Source organism: Siphateles boraxobius, unplaced genomic scaffold (genome assembly GCF_051911475.1).
Source record: "Siphateles boraxobius isolate OS27281-9 unplaced genomic scaffold, OSU_SipBor_1 37, whole genome shotgun sequence".
In the NCBI taxonomy this organism is placed as follows: Eukaryota; Metazoa; Chordata; class Actinopteri; order Cypriniformes; family Leuciscidae; genus Siphateles; species Siphateles boraxobius.
In genome coordinates this window covers 1,125,863-1,143,498 of record NW_027508997.1, presented here as the reverse complement: position 1 = coordinate 1,143,498, position 17,636 = coordinate 1,125,863, and the positions used below count along the sequence as shown (strand labels likewise).

General features: G+C 37.0%; 1 protein-coding gene across 4 annotated transcripts in view; it reads right to left on the bottom strand.

Annotated features, from left to right (window-relative positions):
- The window catches only part of mdga1 (MAM domain containing glycosylphosphatidylinositol anchor 1), a 239,514-nt gene that overhangs the window by 137,089 nt on the left and 84,789 nt on the right, over window positions 1–17,636 (bottom strand). The gene's annotated exons all lie outside the window — the stretch shown is intronic.

Here is a 17,636-nt window from a genome sequence, read left to right as displayed (position 1 = left end):
TGGTCTTCCAGGCAAAGTGCATGGAACCAATGGCGCCTAATTTCCAAGTCTGCTGGAAAGCTATGCAGTCCAGCAGTGCTGTTGCAACCAGCAACACTACACCTACGTCCCATCCTAACCACTGTACTAAATACAGATAAAGCTAATGCTAAAAATCTACGCTAACTTGAAGCTATCCTAGCTGATGCAAAACTATGCTACTAACTAACTATGCTTCTAACAATATTACACAAACAACTATTCTAATTAACTACCTACACGAAATAATCTAAATAACTATATAAATGCAATGCTGACTAGATACTAATATATGCTATCCTGATCATTTTCAATACTCGCAATTCCAACTCCTGACTCGCTACAGTGGTCAGTGGTCCTATGACGGAACAAGATGTTTTTAAACCAGGCGCTGAGCCTATGCCAAGGGTGTGGTGAGCTGGTGCCTGCTTACGTCACGCGGGGCAATAACTTCCAGTAGGAAAATTCAACTGCAGTAGCCACCGTTCAACCTGAAGGGGGCAGCACTCAGACGTTTTTACCCCATATATTGTAGAATTAAAACACTTTATACCCAAATGTCAAAAAAAATTACTCTAATCAATGAACTCTTGGGGTCTTGAAGACCCTAGAGATGTCCCCTACTCAGCTCAATCCAGACGGTTGTCATGCTGATCCACCGGGGAGACCGCACTGTGGTTGCAGCCATTGTGTGTGCTGACGCGCCATACACTGCAGCCATTAACACCAGACAGAAGGAGATTCGCGTCACAATATGGAAAGAAGCGTAAATTGATGGAGAAGCATAGGTTACTGTAAAGCTACGTCTTAGTTGGTGATTATCTTGGCGAAAGCTGAGTACAATTCAGCATGAAGTTTTAACATCTACTCTCGTGTAATGAAAATCATAAAATGCACTAATAAAGCCCCAGTCTTACAGATCATTAACTAAAAAAAAGTTGTTTTAAGGTTTAGTTACCCTTTAAGTTTGGGTGTGTTTTAATAAACTACTACTTGAAGTACACTACTATGCTAATATATTTCTGTTATAATTTCTTCAAGTTAAACCAAACTTTTATTTTGATTGGTTGATGTGAAAGACATTTGAGTGTCTGTGTTTATATGATATGATCATAGGCGAAAATCACAGGGGGGCCGGGGGTTGGGGGTTGGGGGTTGGGGGGGGGGGGGGGGGGGGGGGTTAGGGGTTCGTGACCCATGATCCTGACCCTGAGGGATCCTGAGGTCATGATCTGAGGGTGCTAATATTGTAGATCTACCGTTTAGTTGGGGTTTGCTCAATATGATGTTAAGTGGCAGATCAGTGGGCCTGTCAGTCCCAGACGAAACCTGATTTAATAATTAAAATATGACCGCGTGGTGAACCTATGAACCCAAATCATATTTAAACAAATATCCCTTTGTGTAAAGCTGCAAGTACAATAGTGTCCCCTTCAAAAATTGCTTTTTGTTTATTGTCCCTCCTACTGTTAGTTGAAATCTACGCCCATGGATATGATGATTTAACAAATAATACATTACACATTATAAGAAGGGTATGTAGTTCATAGTCTCCTCTCAATACACTCTCCATGGCTGTTGAAAAGATACAGCTATGCACCGGTATAGCAGTATTCAAAAAATACATACTGTACTCAAAATTGGAACCGGTATATTGTCCAGCACTACATGTGCCATATTTTGTTTGCTGCAATCCACATGCTTATGAATGCTCTTGTAGCAGCAAAACGTTGCTTGTACTATAGTTTTAAAAAACACACACACACACACTTCATTCAGTAGCCCTGGCTCAAGCCATAGAAAATGGTCTATTCTTTCCCGAGCTTGAGGGCAAAAATAATGCATCTAAAGCATGTGAAATCATATGAACGCCAGAGAGAACGAGCCAGGGAGAGGGAGGGAGGCCCAAGGCAGCCAAACCTCTTTTGTGCAATATCTAGAAATAATTCCAAGGTCGACTTCCTTGGTATCGAGGGGTTTGAAATAAACAGCACTAATTAGCCCACATGTGATACAATAGGCCTATCTCAGATTAGCCTGATGACTGAAGAGAGTCTCCAAACTCTATTATTCCATTATTCTGTTATACCTCAGTTGAGAGGATGATGGTTTTAGTGATCAAGGTATCTATGATCCAGAGCGCTGCTGGGTCAAATCCTCATCACATCAAGGTAAATGAACAAATGAGAAAAGAGGAAAAGAGGCAAGTACCATAACCACCATGCCTCTTAAATTTAATGACGGAATATGTTTTCAGTACAATAACTTTCAATTTCAATAACTTCAGTATCTTCATTTTTCTGTCATATACAGTACAACACTAATGCATCAATAAAACAAGTTTAAAACATGTAAAATAAAGTGCAATGAAAAAAGCCTCAGTGTATAGCTGTTTATAGCTTATAGCTGTGTGTATAGCAGATGAATGAAGATGCATTTAAATGGGAACTAGAACTAGAGATAATTAGATTTTAAGTGAGCTAATTTGACAGTTTGCCAAGCTAAAACCACGAGAATTATACCATAACAAAACACTAATTAACAAAGACATCTCATAGCACACAAATATGGTGTAGTGATGTGCCAACTTAATAAAAAATAAATATGATAAAAATAAAATACAAATAAAATAAAGATGGGCACAATCTCGAATAACAAAGTTAAAAAAAAATACAAATATAATCAATATACAGATTGACAAGATTTCTCAAGATCAAAGGCAAGAAAAAATAATACAAAAATAAATAAATAAAATAAGATAAAACAAAATATATCTCAAAACAAAATATATATCGAGAGAAGAACAAATGATCTAAAGTGTCATAAATGGCCTGATAACTCCATCATCTTTGAAACAATCAAGTCTGATCAGGTGTCACTCACAACTGAAGTTCTTCATGTATATAAAAAAACCTTCCCCCCCCACCCAGGACAGTACACAACTCCTATTGATGGCAGACAAAGTGGACTGTGTCCACGCCCCCCGTCCCCCCTACCCCCTCCCCCCCGTCCCCCAAAACACACACACACACACCCACACACACCCACAGAGGACTCGAGGGTCCGTCAGAGACAGGCTCATATACTGCAGTGTGGACACTAAATGGCCTATTCTCAATGCAATCAATGTCTCATTACAGCCCACCGTTATAAATCTGAGCCCTATTTAGTCTGGGGATTAAAGGAAGCAGGCTAGAGAAACACACATCGACGTAAATACATCACAAACAGATACATGCAGAGACACGCACCGACGGCCTCACACACATTACCCTGCATTCAAAGAGAGACAAGACCTCCAGCACATATATGCATCTACATGCACGTGAAGTTGCATCTCCTGCAGTGCAACTGGATCACTCACCTCACTAGTTCTCATTTCCGTAGTAAAAAGTGTGTCCGTTATTTTCTTTCACATTTTGTGTAAGTATATAACTGACACATTTTTTACTATGGAAATGAGAACTAGTGAGGTGAGTGATCCAGTTGCACTGCAGGAGATTATCAGTGAATAGCCACTTGAAGTTCAATCTTTTTCTCACAAAAAGCTATCAGGCTTCTGAAAACCTGGAATCACATGGACTACTTTGTGATATGTTTATGGCACTTTTATGTCCTTTTTGAAGCTTGAAAACTCCATTTACTATAAGAATCAGAATCATAAATGTTTGCAATATTAGGAAGGTAAATGATGATAAAATTTTGATCTCTGGGTGAAATGTTGGTTTAATTGCAAAACTAATGGAAACTGGCAGAAACAATACTCTGAGTGAACCGACGTGTTCGGTCATACAAGTGCCAAATCCCTTTCGTTAACAGTTTTCAATATGCCAGGGGTTAGTTAGTTTCAGCTCACTTAACTTCATATATTTTGAAGATGTATTGTTTTAAGTGGATTTCCTTGTTCATTATGTTATAGCCTACGTCTACAAAAGAAAGAACTATACATAAGGTTGTATACTTTAATCAAAAAGATAATTATCTTTAAATTGCTTAAAATTAATAACTTAATAAACTGTTCAAAAGTCTGAGGTCAGTAAGATATTTTAACATTTAAAAGTATGTCTCTTATGCTACATAAAACTACATTAAAGCTACATTTTGTCATTTTTTTCACCACTAGGGGTCGATAACCTCTTACAAAAACAAAAAGGCGTAGGTTGATGACCTATAAGCAAAATTATGGAACTTGTCGTCATGCCGATGGATCTAATAATGTTTATGGATGAGTGAATACATTGATGTTTTTAACATGACTGTGGTATGAAGTAGGTCACGATTGCTAACGAGAGACAGATATCAGCATCACAAACGACTCGCGGATATAAAGGAATAAGGACATTTCATTCTACCAAACCACACGCAAGTGCTGGATTACTACTCACACAGGTCAGTTTATTAGACGAATGAAACTTGTGAGGTAACGCAGCGCTGTTTCACTTGGTCTTACGTTACACTATCACACTAAACTGCCATTGAGTGTGTTGAAAGTTATAATGTTATTCTATGTGTTAGTTTGTTGGCTGAATGAGACTAGCAGTAAACTAGTTCAACATTAGAATAACATACTGATCATATTTTAACATTTCATCATGTTGTTGAGCTATATACCATTGATTAGTTTTATGTACATTTGCTCACCTGTCTAATAAAGTACATGCAAGAGCGGCGTCTCGTCAAGTCGAAGTTAGTCGCGGACGTGGAGCTCTCGGCATCTCGAAAACGCCACGCCGATATTGATTCTCGTTTTAGTTCTCCTTTTGTCCCAAAGTCTGCTTGCCATGATCCATAATGTTTGAACGAAACAACAACAGCGTGAACATGCCGCTAGACGTAACGCAGTTGTCCACATCTGTCGCCATGGTTACTATCATAGATATCATATAGAGACTAGATGCCCTATTGGCCGCTGTGGCGCAAGAAATGCGGCCGCCATATTAAGCAGGTCATACTCCTATTTGCGTTGCATAGCAGCAGTAGATTTCAGAGCACTGTCCAGTATATTCCTGCTCAAATCGGCGGACCATCACTCGGGGATTACTTTACACAAGTAAGATTTAACATTTAACATTACCGCACTATTAGTTGAATTTTGTGAACAAAATATTCAATGTGTCCTGTATCGTAGCTATGTGTATGACCTTTGCAGCAAAAAAACCCGCGTGAAAATCAGTTCGGTATTCAGTGAGATATGATTAATTAAATGCGCTGGCAGCTCATTGCACCTGCCAAACAGATTACACTGAGCGGAGCGGGTGACCGGTTTAAGATGGCGGCCCCACGGCTCGTCCGCGCCAATAGGCAGTAGCGGTCGATAGGGCGTCTATCTATATGATGTCTATGGTTACTATGGCAGTACAAGCGGAAACCAGGGATAAAGCGGATATTACGTCATTGACAGGCGAAAATGACCAGGGACGGGCCATTATTTAAAAGTGGAATTTCTCTGAAATTAAAAATCTTTGGGAACTTTTGGAATAGTGTAAGTACAATATGTAAGTAGGCTACTGTGTAAGTGATTTTTGGATATTTTATTACAAAAATCGTACATATTGTAGCTTTAATTTTTTTTTAATTATTACAATTTAAAATAGCTGTTTTCTATGTGTATATATTGTAAATTGTAATGTCTGTGATGCAAAGCTGAATTTTCAGCATAATTACTCCAGTCTTCAGTGTCACATGATACTTCAAAAATCATTCTAATACTGATTTGCTGAAACATTTCTGATTATTATCAATGTTGAAAACAATTGTGCTTCTTCATATTTGATAATAAAAAAAAATCCTGGATATTTTGATGAATAGAAAGTTCAAAAGAACAGAATTTATTTTAAATAAATCTTTTGTGACATTAAAAATGTCTTTATTTCCACTGTTGGTCAATTTAATGCATGCTTGCTGAATAAAAGTATGAATTTATTATCTTTCAAATCTTACTGACCCCAAACATTTGAACGGTATAGTGTTCTTAGCACGCGCTTACAGAACCTGCATTTCTCTCAATCTGTTTGTTACTCAACTAAAAAACCATGAAAGCACTTTTACATTTTTAAAGCAGAATAAATAAAAATTCCTGTACGTGTATGTTTTGGCACATGCGCAAGGATGAGTATGTGTGTTGCTGAGGTGAGCACTGACACCAAATGCCCATTTATCATTAATAATTCTATGTTATCACCTCTGTCGCCACAAAATACATCCTCATGAATCATTAACTGCTGCCTGTAAATTTACACCTGTTTTAGCTCATGCATTACAATACAGTGAATTACAATGAAAAAAATGACACTTTGGCCATGTTACAAAACCTATTGAGCAGCCTATGTGGTAGAACTGTAGAATGACTGACAAATATGCATCATATTAAGTTTATTAGTGAGTTTACGTTGAAACTATGTAATCTAAAATAATGCATTCAAGCCTAAATATCTTTTGAGCGAAGCTTTGCAAAATGCTAATGTCTTTTGTAAAATCAATTGTGTGTCAAGTCCAACATGCACTTCATATGAGGAGCACTTTGTATTAAGTTGTTAGATATGTAGATTGTTCTAAATCATTTACGAGATTCCATTTCCCTTAAGATGCAACCTATGTAGGCATTAGACAACATGGCTCACTATAGGATTTGGAATAGAGGCTTTACTCCATTGTGCATCACCTGAAGATTGTCATCTGTGGAAGCTGGCTTTATCATGTTCCGCACACATTGAGACTGAGAAATACTTGACATTTACACGGAGAAGGAACTATCTCAGCATCTGAAGCAGGAGTGCAGCTGCAGAGCATGTTTTTATATGTGCATGTCAGGATATATGTGACCGATAGAAAAGCCAGATCCAAACTGACAAGGAGAGACTCAGAGAAATGAGCTACCTAAAAGAAACACGCTAGCGGAGACAGATGCGAAGAAAGCTGCCTAGCACAAGATAAAAGCTGCGGATGCAATGTAAACAACACAGAATTTAGGCAAAGCTGCGTTTCCTGACAAAAAGTCACGGTTTTAGGGTGCTCGAAGCGATGTCACGTGTTTTTTAGGCCAAAACATTTTTTGTCACATACAGTAAACATCTCTATATCCGCTAGCTGCCTGTCCCCTGAACACACTGTAAAAAAAAACGCGGTCTCTGCAGACACCCCGGGCTCCACAAACGGCAACAAAAACAAACTGGGCTAAACCGCACCACGAAACATAACAAACCCTTCCAGCCAGTAACCGACAAGAAGGATTTGGGGGGTTAGTGCGCGGATGAGGAGGAGGGAGGGTCTAGCTAGCCTCCGTTTTGTTTGAAAATACTTTATCAGTGACATCGGGTGACATCAACAAGAAGTGACGTCACCCGACATCGATTAGAGCACCTTTAAGTAAATCTATGAGAAATGTCCATTAGAAAAGAAATCAGTGCTAATTAGCCAAACCTTTCAAACATTTCTAAACATTTATCTCTAAATGGAAAATATAGCCTATATATTATGTTATGTGTGACTGCTTTGCCACGCAGATAAAGCACAACAAATAAAATAAAATAATTACAATTTTAAATAAATAAAATAAATAAAATACAAAATAATTAAAAATACAAAAAAATGGTTTCTTATTATTTAAAGCTAAAAATGCTGAAACTTTTCCCATTTAAAGTATCTCAAAGCCTATTGAGAGAAGACAGAGCCTAGGAATACTCATCTAGTATAAAAATAAAAGCTGATTTTTATATATTTTATTTTTTTACTCTTTTTGCTGAATGAAGCCAGAGCAATCAAAAGCATCTTTGTAAAGGTAAGGCAGAAGGTGTCCGTTCCATTCATGAGCGACTCTTCTATTACAGCTCCCCATTTCACATTTCAATAAGATATGTGTCTGCAAAAATATATGAAAGCTGATAGAAAGTTATTAACTGTCTTTACAAAGACAGTGAGAGTGTGTGGTCTGTGAGATGTTGATGTGAATCTAAGAGTTCATCTGAATAAGAATAAGAGTCTAAATGAGCTGATGCAAGGACTGATATAGGAAACAATAATGTTTCAGCTTATAAAAGATAAAATGCTGAAAATCCTCTCAGATCCACAGGTATTCTCATTCCCAGTGGGTTTTGCTCTCTTTTAGATTGCAATGCAGAGTGATGATATGAATCTTTCGCAGATGTTAAAGAAATAGTTATTACACCTCTTAGAGTCATTTACTGACCCTCATGTTGTATAAAACCCATATGATATTCTTTTTTTCTTCACTCTAATGCAAAATTATATATTACGCAGAATGTCTGAGCTGCTCTTTTCCATAGTCAAGCTTCAAAAAAGCAATCCAAAAGTATAATAAACAGTTTATTATTATACTTTTTTTTCTAAAAAAAGAAGAAAAAAAGCTTTCTATGAGGAACAGACCAAAATTAAAGTAACACATCATTTGTGCTTGTCTACCATTTAAAATTTGTGCTACGTTGTCCATTTTGGTGCATGAAAATATAAATGGCATATTCAAAGCAGAAACGTTCTGCAAAAAAATAAAAATTCTAATTAAATAAATACAGTATCAGAATGGCATGAGGTAAATTAAATGACTAAATTATGACAATAACTGGGGTGAACTATTCCTTTAAACATCATGGCTATGTTGGATTTTCTAACTGAAAAGTAATATTTTATTTAAAGTTATGGTCTTAATTCTAAAGCCTACTACCTTTTTCATAACTGATCAGATTTGATACTTTATTAAATTCACATCTCTATATATTAAAAATCTTTCAGAACAATCGCACTTTCAGGTCTGTGCCGTTTCTGTTGCTGTGTTACAATAAATGGCAAAAGAGCACAAGGTTGGAGGATTTACTGAGAGTGAGAGTGAGCTGGAATAGAGAAGAACAGAGGCTTTGTCACATTCCTTTCCTCCGGCTTTAGGGCTTTGTAGACACAATCCAAGTCTGAATAACACGGTTTAAACAGCACAGAGAGACAGAGGGAGTTTAAGAGAGAAACAACTTAAGGAAAAAGTGAGAGAGTGGGGAGAGAGAGATGCACGAGAATCTGTCACCATCTTGAAGACCAAAACGGGAAACGTTTTCGATCGCAGATCACAAAAATAAATGACAAATTGTCCTATCCCTCTGCCATCCTCCTTTTTGAATCGAATAAAATAAAATCAAAATAAATAAAGTAAAATAAATTAATAAATAATAATAATAATTATTAATAAAATAAAATTTAAACAATCTGAAACTTTTCCCATTAAAAGTAACTCAAAGCCTGTTTAGAGACAGAGCCTTCAAATACTAATCTAAAAAAGTGAACATGATTTTATTTATTTTATTTTGTACACTTTTTGCTGAATGAAGCCAGAGCAATCAAAAGCATCTTTGTAAAGGTAAGGCAGAAGGTGTCTGTTCCATTCATGAGCGACTCTTCTATTACAGCTCCCCATTTCACATTTCAATGAGATATGTGTCTGCAAAAATATATAAAAAGCTGATAGAAAGTTATTAACCATCTAACAATAAAATAATGCATAAAGTGTAAAATGAAAATAAAAAAATCACATGTATATACCATTATTACCATTAAAATCTAGCATTTATATATCAGGGGTTTGATAGGAGTCTAAGTGGAGAAGATGGGGGGATAAATGTTGACAAACTAATAAAATGTAGTATTTACTTTATTTCTATTTATTATTTTTTTGCTCTTACTTTTGGTCTAGCCCTTTTCTCCCTTACAAACAAATGTTCAGCTATAAAATTGAACGAGCTAAATAGTGTCTCAATGAATAACCCTAATGTGAAGCTCTTGCTAATGTTTATTCAATACAAAGTTGGGGGGGAAAAAACTACATATGAAGCAACATCACATTAACTTGCATTTCCACAGCTGAAATCTCTCCGACTTCCACCAAGTTCACAGAATTCACAGAAAAGACAAAAATGAGCAGTTCAAACACTTTAAAAAGCCCCCCAATATTCGCTCACCAAATGATCTTAATGATAAACTAAATCCGGCTATGCCAACACGTGGTGCCGGTGCAGGGAAAGCCGGCACTCATTTCAGCGAGACTGTGTGGCTGTTAGACCGCCTGCAGATATTTATTAGAGCCGTATGAAATTTTCATGCGGTGTGAAGCATTCTCTTTCATCCAGCAGCCTGCTGTCAAGCGTGAGGAGGAAGCCTGGCAGATCTGCACGGGACGGGGGGCGTTTAAGAGCGGGGGGCCATGCCTTCAGGGGTGAGGGGGCGGGGACATCATCAACCAAATCAGCCAATTAGAAGAAGTCGTGGCTTAGCACAGCAGTTTGACGAGATGAGAGGCTTTTAGGATGGCGAGTCAAGCCAGAGAACAAAGATGTGAGCTAATCAGTGAATGAACACCGCTAAACTCAAGCACTTTATGGGTTTAACCCGTAAGATTTTTTATTATTATTATTAATGATGAATTTAATTGATCAAAAGTGACAGTAGAGTTCTCAACAGGCCGGGCCGGCCCGACAAACCCGACAGGACCCGCGGGTTCGGGAAGAAAATATAAGCAAATGACTCGGGTCGGTTCGGACCTCGGGCTTTATTCTTTTCCGCTCAGTGAAAAAAAAAATGTATTAAACATCGCTGCTATTCACCGTAAAGAAAGTCTGGCTGCTGCGTGCAACGTGCATCGCGGGGGCAGACCTGACGCCGCTGCGTGCACGCCTTTAGCCTCGAGAAGAAGATGGAGTTGGTGAAAAGTAAACTTGCCGCAGGTGAATTCACCATCGCTACTACAGGAGTGGGAAAATCAGAGGTCTGGAAAGTGTTTGGAGTGGTGCTGGATTCTGATGGAAATTCTACAGGTTATGTGCAATGCTCAAAATGCAAGGTGCTGATGAAATATGACGGCAAAAAAAAAAAACAGGTTCGTCCAGAAGATTTTTATTTGAGGCATATTTAGTAGCCTATTTATATATTTAAAGTTTGTTTCAGTTGTTTGTATTGTTTGTAAGCTATTGTTAAAAGACGTGAACATTAAAGGTTGATTTGAATTCCCGTCTGCTGGTCATGATAATACGTGTAGCCTATGAGAAAAAAAGAAAATCGGCGTCGGGCCGCGGGCCGGGTTCGGGCAGATAATTCATGTTGATGTGTCGAGTTACATCGGGTCCGGGCTTTAACCCCTTACCAGTCGCCCCCCTTTTTGGCAATCGAGTGCAAAATGACATACCCATAATAAAATGGTTGTTGCTAAGGAGTCCTTCTGACTATACACAAAACCAAGGTATCATTTAAAAGCTAACACTTGACAGTTTACTGTGAAAAACTCAGAATTGCTCTAGCAATTACTAATAGAGAGATAAAGCAGCTCAAAAACAATGCACAATTTTTTTGAATGTAAAATTCGGGATCACCAGGGATCCCTGCGGCTCAAGGGGTTAAAAGCCACAGGCCGGGTCGGGTCGGGTTGTAATTTTCAGGCCCGTTGAGAACTCTAAGTGACAGTAAGCCATTTGAAATGTTACAAAAGATTTCTTTTTCAAATAAATACTGTTCTTTTGAACCTTCCATTCATTAAAGTCAATAATGATAATAAATGTCAGTCAGAATATTGTACTATATTTTTGATCAAATAAATGCAGCCTTCTTTCAGAAACATGAAAAAGTCATTCATTTTTTGAACCGGATGGTGAGTCGAGCCAGAGAACAACTGTGGAGTGAGGAGTTTTATCATGAGAAGAGGATCACGGGTCAGACTGCGACACGATCTCTGCTAAACTCATGAGAGGAGGAGAATGAACGAGTTCCTCCACTCGTTTCTTCTCTGTCTCTACGTCCTGAAGCTCAAAGAGACGTCCCGCCTCTGTCCTACTGTCTCACACTGGACCTTCATCATTGCTTCCCTCTCCATCTTTCCAGAAGATCTTGGAAGAATATAATCATTTGAAATAATGATAATATTCTTCCAAGAAGTGCCACATATGAGAATAACCAGACATACATTCATTTTTTTTTTAATGAATTAATAGGATGCATTAAACTGATCAAAGGTAAGACAAATGCTTTAAACTTTCTATTCTTTAAAGAATCCTGAAATATGCATCATGGTTTCCACAAAAAAAAAAATATTATCTGTTTTCAACATTGATAATAATAAGAACTGTTTCTTAAGCATCAAATCAGCGTATTATAATGATTTCTGAAGGATCATGTGACACTGAAGACTGGAGTAATGATGCTGATTCAGGAATAAATTACATTTTAAAATATATTCAAATAGAAAACGATTTAAAAGTTATTTTATTATTGAATTACACAACTTGACAGTTGAATGCTTGATTCTAATTGGTTGATGAACGTTCTAAGGTGTGCAATAATTTCTTTAGGGAAGCCCACGACTAAAGTAGTTCCAGGCAAGTCTTGACCGCATTACAGTTACTTATCACCAAATGATTTCAGTTATTTTAAAGTCTTTACAGCCTACAGAACTAAAACCTACAAAGACACTGACCGAGCAAATAAATATAGTAAACAATAGTATAAAAATGACATATCATTTCCATTTTTTTTGCGACAAGATTACGTTTTATTATGTAAAGAAAGCACATATTCTCTCTCTCTCTCTCTCTCTCTCTCTCTCTCTCTCTCTCACTCAAAAGCACACTCATACAGTACGGACACACACTCGAACAGAAACGTGTTGTCAGTGCTGCTTTGACGATTTTATCTGAGCTAAACTGACTAAACTTATGACAGGATGAAACATAATTCTAAATTTAAAGGTCATTTTAATCAAAAGACAAAAACTGACCATATTTCTCTATTCCACTTTGCCTCTCCTCTCTCCTCTTTTCTTTCCTCTTATTTTCTTTCACCTTTCTTTATCCTCCTCTCATTCTCTCTTCTCCTTCATGTTCTGTGTGCGTGTGTGTGTGTGTGTGTGTGTGTGTGTGTGCGTGCGTGCGTGCGTGTGTGTGTGTGTGTGTGTGTGTGTCAGAAAACCTTTGACAGAAAGGGAAATTCTTGTACTTTGTTTTTTCCAATTAGTGCACTAAGACTTAGTATATAGTGTCAGGCCTATTTAAAATGTGTGTGTGAGTCACTGGTTAATTTCTATTCTCCTCCAGTGCTCTTCTGGTGTCTTCAGCACAAGGGGCTTTTTGTGGACTGTATTGTGACGGCAGACTCTGGCAGGCACAGACAGGCCGGGGCTGAAGGCCAGCTCAAACACACACACACACACACACACACACACACTCTAGCAGAATTAGAGCGGAGACGAGCCAGTGCCCAAACACACTCCACCAGCACAACTGAACACACTTCAGCTCAGCACACATGAACAAGCCCTGAATGGAGTCCACATCACAAATACACACTGATCCACATGGAAAGAAAAATCATAAATAAGATTTCTTTCATATTTTTTCCTAGGCACCAATGGAATTTAATGGAGGGCAAATAAAGCAGTCTATTGCTTCTCAGTATTTTTTTTTTTTTTCAGGGGAAAAATACTAGTCTCATGGTTAAAGGAGGTAACAAGTTTGGAGTTGGCATTTTTGTTTTGTTTCTGAAAGTCTCTTAAGCATAATTTATGTGACCATGTGAATTTATGTGATCATATTTATATGAGGGCATAATTTATGTGATCAGAAATACAGTAAAACCGTAATATTGTGAAATATCATTACAATTTAAACCATTTTTTTATTTTAATATATTTTACAATAATTTTTTTTCAGCATCATTACTCCAGTCTTCAGTGTCACATGATCCTTCAGAAATCATTCTAACATGATGATTTGCTGCTCAAGAAATGTGTCTTAGAATGATCAAATTAGAATACAGTTGTGCTGCTTTATTGCTGCTATATATTTTAATTTTTTTGACTTGATGAATATAAAGTTCCAAGAACATTTATTTCAAATATTCAGTATTCAGGATTCAGTGATTTATGCCCACATACCTGATTAAATCCATCTAGACTAAATGCAATATAAAGAATGAAAATACAGTATATACAAGAAATGTCATAAAAAAATTTATGCAGTCAATAAATCTGTGGTGTAAAGTTCACCCAACAGTCACTCCACGCATGCTGTCGTGTTTCTTACCTGGAGCTGGAGTGTGTGATCTGAACTGTACCGAATGAATGAAAGGGTGAGAACCGGGTCTCTGAACCAAGTCCATCCTTACAGTAGAGGCACGCTGACCCCAGAACACAGTTACCCACTGTCTCACTGGCCAAAGTGCCACGGTCAAAGACTGACCTGCCCCACACTGAGTGTGTGTGAGAGGAATGAGATGTGTACCTGCCCCACACTGAGTGTGTGTGAGAGGAATGAGATGTGTACCTGCCCCACACTGAGTGTGTGTGAGAGGAATGAGATGCGTGATTGGGTTATATTAGCTGCACTCGGGATTATTGACTAGTTTCCCAACAACTGACATTGCAAAAATCATTTTCTTTATCTGTGTTGTTGTTGTTTGTCAGTAAGATATCATAATTTATATGAGAAGCAAAAATAATATTAAATGAACCTTACAAAAGATATTAAGACTGGTTGTCACATATTTAATTAAGTTTATTTTTGTAAATACTACTAACACTACTACTAATAATAATGAATATTAGTATATCTTTTAAATTGACAAATGCTGAAATGCAGTGATTTTTGTTTTCTTGTGCAAATATTTTAGTATCTCCGAATAGGATATATTTGATTAATATATTAAGCAAACGTGCATTTTCTGCAAGGAAAAAGAATAAATATTTGAAAATATTACATATAGTTTTTAAAATGATAAAAACATTTATTTTAAAATAATTAAAAGTATAATAAAATAAAAATATAAAAAAGAGAATAATGATAATAATAATAATAATAATTGTATAAACACTTTTTAAATACTTAAAAGAAATTAAAATAAAAACGATTTATATATATATATATATATATATGAATTCTTGTTCAAAGTTGTTTAAATTTTTTTACTGGAAAACAAGACTAAAAAATGCAAATTCAGAAAATATGTGATAAGCATCATGTTTTATGACATATCAGGTTAAAGCATGTTACTTTTAAATATATGCCTCAATCCCACTTTGTCCAGTTGTCTTTAAATGCAAAACCCTAAAGCAGCCTAATCATACCTAATTATTTGAATAATTTTTGAGACAAACCGCAGACTAAAAATATGTGGTTTTGTGCAGCGCTGCTCTCGACCTCTCACTTCCTCCTGTATCTCTCTCTCTCTCTCTCTCTCTCTCTCTCTGATGCTAACTAAGGCATACGCCTGGCCGAGGTTAAATAGATGAAATATGCTGACATAACATCAGGAAAACAGCTTTAACACAGCACACACAGAACAGAGACTATCAAAGTAACTGAACACATCCAAACGCCTCTGGATGCAACCATAACTAACAGAGACCTCTGCGAAAACGGGGAGGCATGGAAAATGAGAGAGACAGATTTGTCATCACTTTTCCAACTAAATAACTCTTAAAGGTCTGCTTGTGTCAAGTTGGCCATGTGCGAACACTGGCAGTGTGCTACAAATGTATAGCACAGATCTTTTATTCAGCCGAACAAAAGAATCAGGCCGTTCTGTGGGTCTTATTGTCATGCCTTTCCTAACCTCTCAATCCCGCTTCCGCGATTCTTCTATCTTTATCTCTCACACCTTCTGTACCTCTCACCTTTCCATCTCACAGCTCACACTTGCTCTCTTCCTTCTCTTTTCTCTCAGTAATGGGGTTTGGTGCTGTAGAAAATTGAGGGGGGGGGGACGTTTGTGTGTGTGTGTGTGTGTGTGTGTGTGTGTGTGTGTGTGTGTGTGTGTGTGTGTGTGTGTGTGTGTGTGTGTGTGTGTGTGTGTGTGTGTGTGTGTGTGTGTGTGTGTGTGTGGTCCGTGCTGAGACTAATTGCGGGTGTTGTGGAGCTAAAGTCATCCGGGGAGCCACATAGAGCCGGCGGGGTAAAATTGAACAAGCATCACCCGTCAGGAGAGCTTCCACTCAGAGCCGCTGTCAGCCTGTCCTGTTTACCTGCTACACAATTATCATCCAGCCCCAGGGAACCCTCTGGAACAACGCATCTATCCTCTGGGGGAAGCGTGATGGTCGAACATCGCAGAGGGAGATCGGTGACTGATTCTTGCTGTGTGTTAACGGTTGAAAGTAAATGAAACATACAAAAGTGTGCGAGAGGTTACGAGCATGTTGCAACGGAGACGTGCAAAGCCACGAGGGAAGGTAGTTATGAAAAAAAAAGGGCCGGTACACACAGAATGTTTTTTTGAATTCCACTGCACTTTGCTAGTTTTTTTTTTTTTTGCATTTTTAAGATACTTTAAGAGACTTGTCCATTATTTCTGGAGCATACTTCATAAAAGTGCATCTCAAGACCCCTTGCAATCTATTTTTGTTTACTTTTGATTTATAATATATTTGTTTAATGTTTTAAGCTAAATAGCATAATATATTTACACCTTTCAGAGAATATTCAATGAAGTATTTTTTCCTTCCAAATTAATAGCAAGAAAATAATTCAAAACAATCTACAATTTTTTTAATATTTAACAATATAAAATGTATTAACTTTTGTATGGTTTATATATATATATATATATATATATATATATATATATATATATATATATATATATATATATATATATGTGTGTGTGTGTGTGTGTATAATATGTATACTGTATATATTAGGGGTGTAATGATGAACTAATTCTTTTTATTGTTACTTTATTATTCTTCAAATATTATTATTATTATTTTATTATTATCAGGACCCACAAATATTCCCCCATTGCATTAATTATTATACAATATATTCAACATTATCTATAGTAGTTTAATGTAGTAATGTCACTGAAATAAAAAAATTTATTCACGCAAATATCTTCATTATTGTTTGGAAGTTGCACAAAAAATGTATAGGTTTGAAAAAACATTGGGGTGAGTATGATGACAGAATTTACACTTTTGGGTTAATTAAACCTTATAAATACAGCTACCTGAGCCTATATCACGAATCATATCGTTTACATTAACGATACATATCATCACATTTTTAACGATGTATCGTTACACCCCTAACATGTATACATATAAATATATAAATATATTTAAATAAATAAATAATAATTACATATATATATATATATATATAATCATTATAAAAAAGTTAGTACTTTTATTTTAAATTAAAAAGTATAAATATGTTTAACACAATAAATAATAAATAAAAAAAGCATGTTCTGAGTGAAAAGACCCTAGGGTTGTTTGGTTTGATTGTGAGGTTGACCTGAGAGAGAGAGGAGTCTTTTGTAGGTGGCTTTCGTGGGGTCTGGCCGTAGCCGCTGACCTGGCCCTTGGCTCAATGGGACAGTGGGTCAATGGTTCTGTGCAGCACTGCAGGGATTCCCTTACACACAAAAAGAGTGTGACCCTGCCTGAACTATGGCTTCAACTCTCACTCGAGATCCTTCCAATTCATTCACCCGAACTCTCCAGGCGCATCTGTCCAGTACAACCCATATGTCCATCACTCACAGCTTATTAAATCTCCCTAAAAGCTGGTGGGTGTAATGATTTGTTTCTTCTATTGTCTTGGCAGCTCAACTGAGCATTGCTTCCCTTCCTATTTTCCATA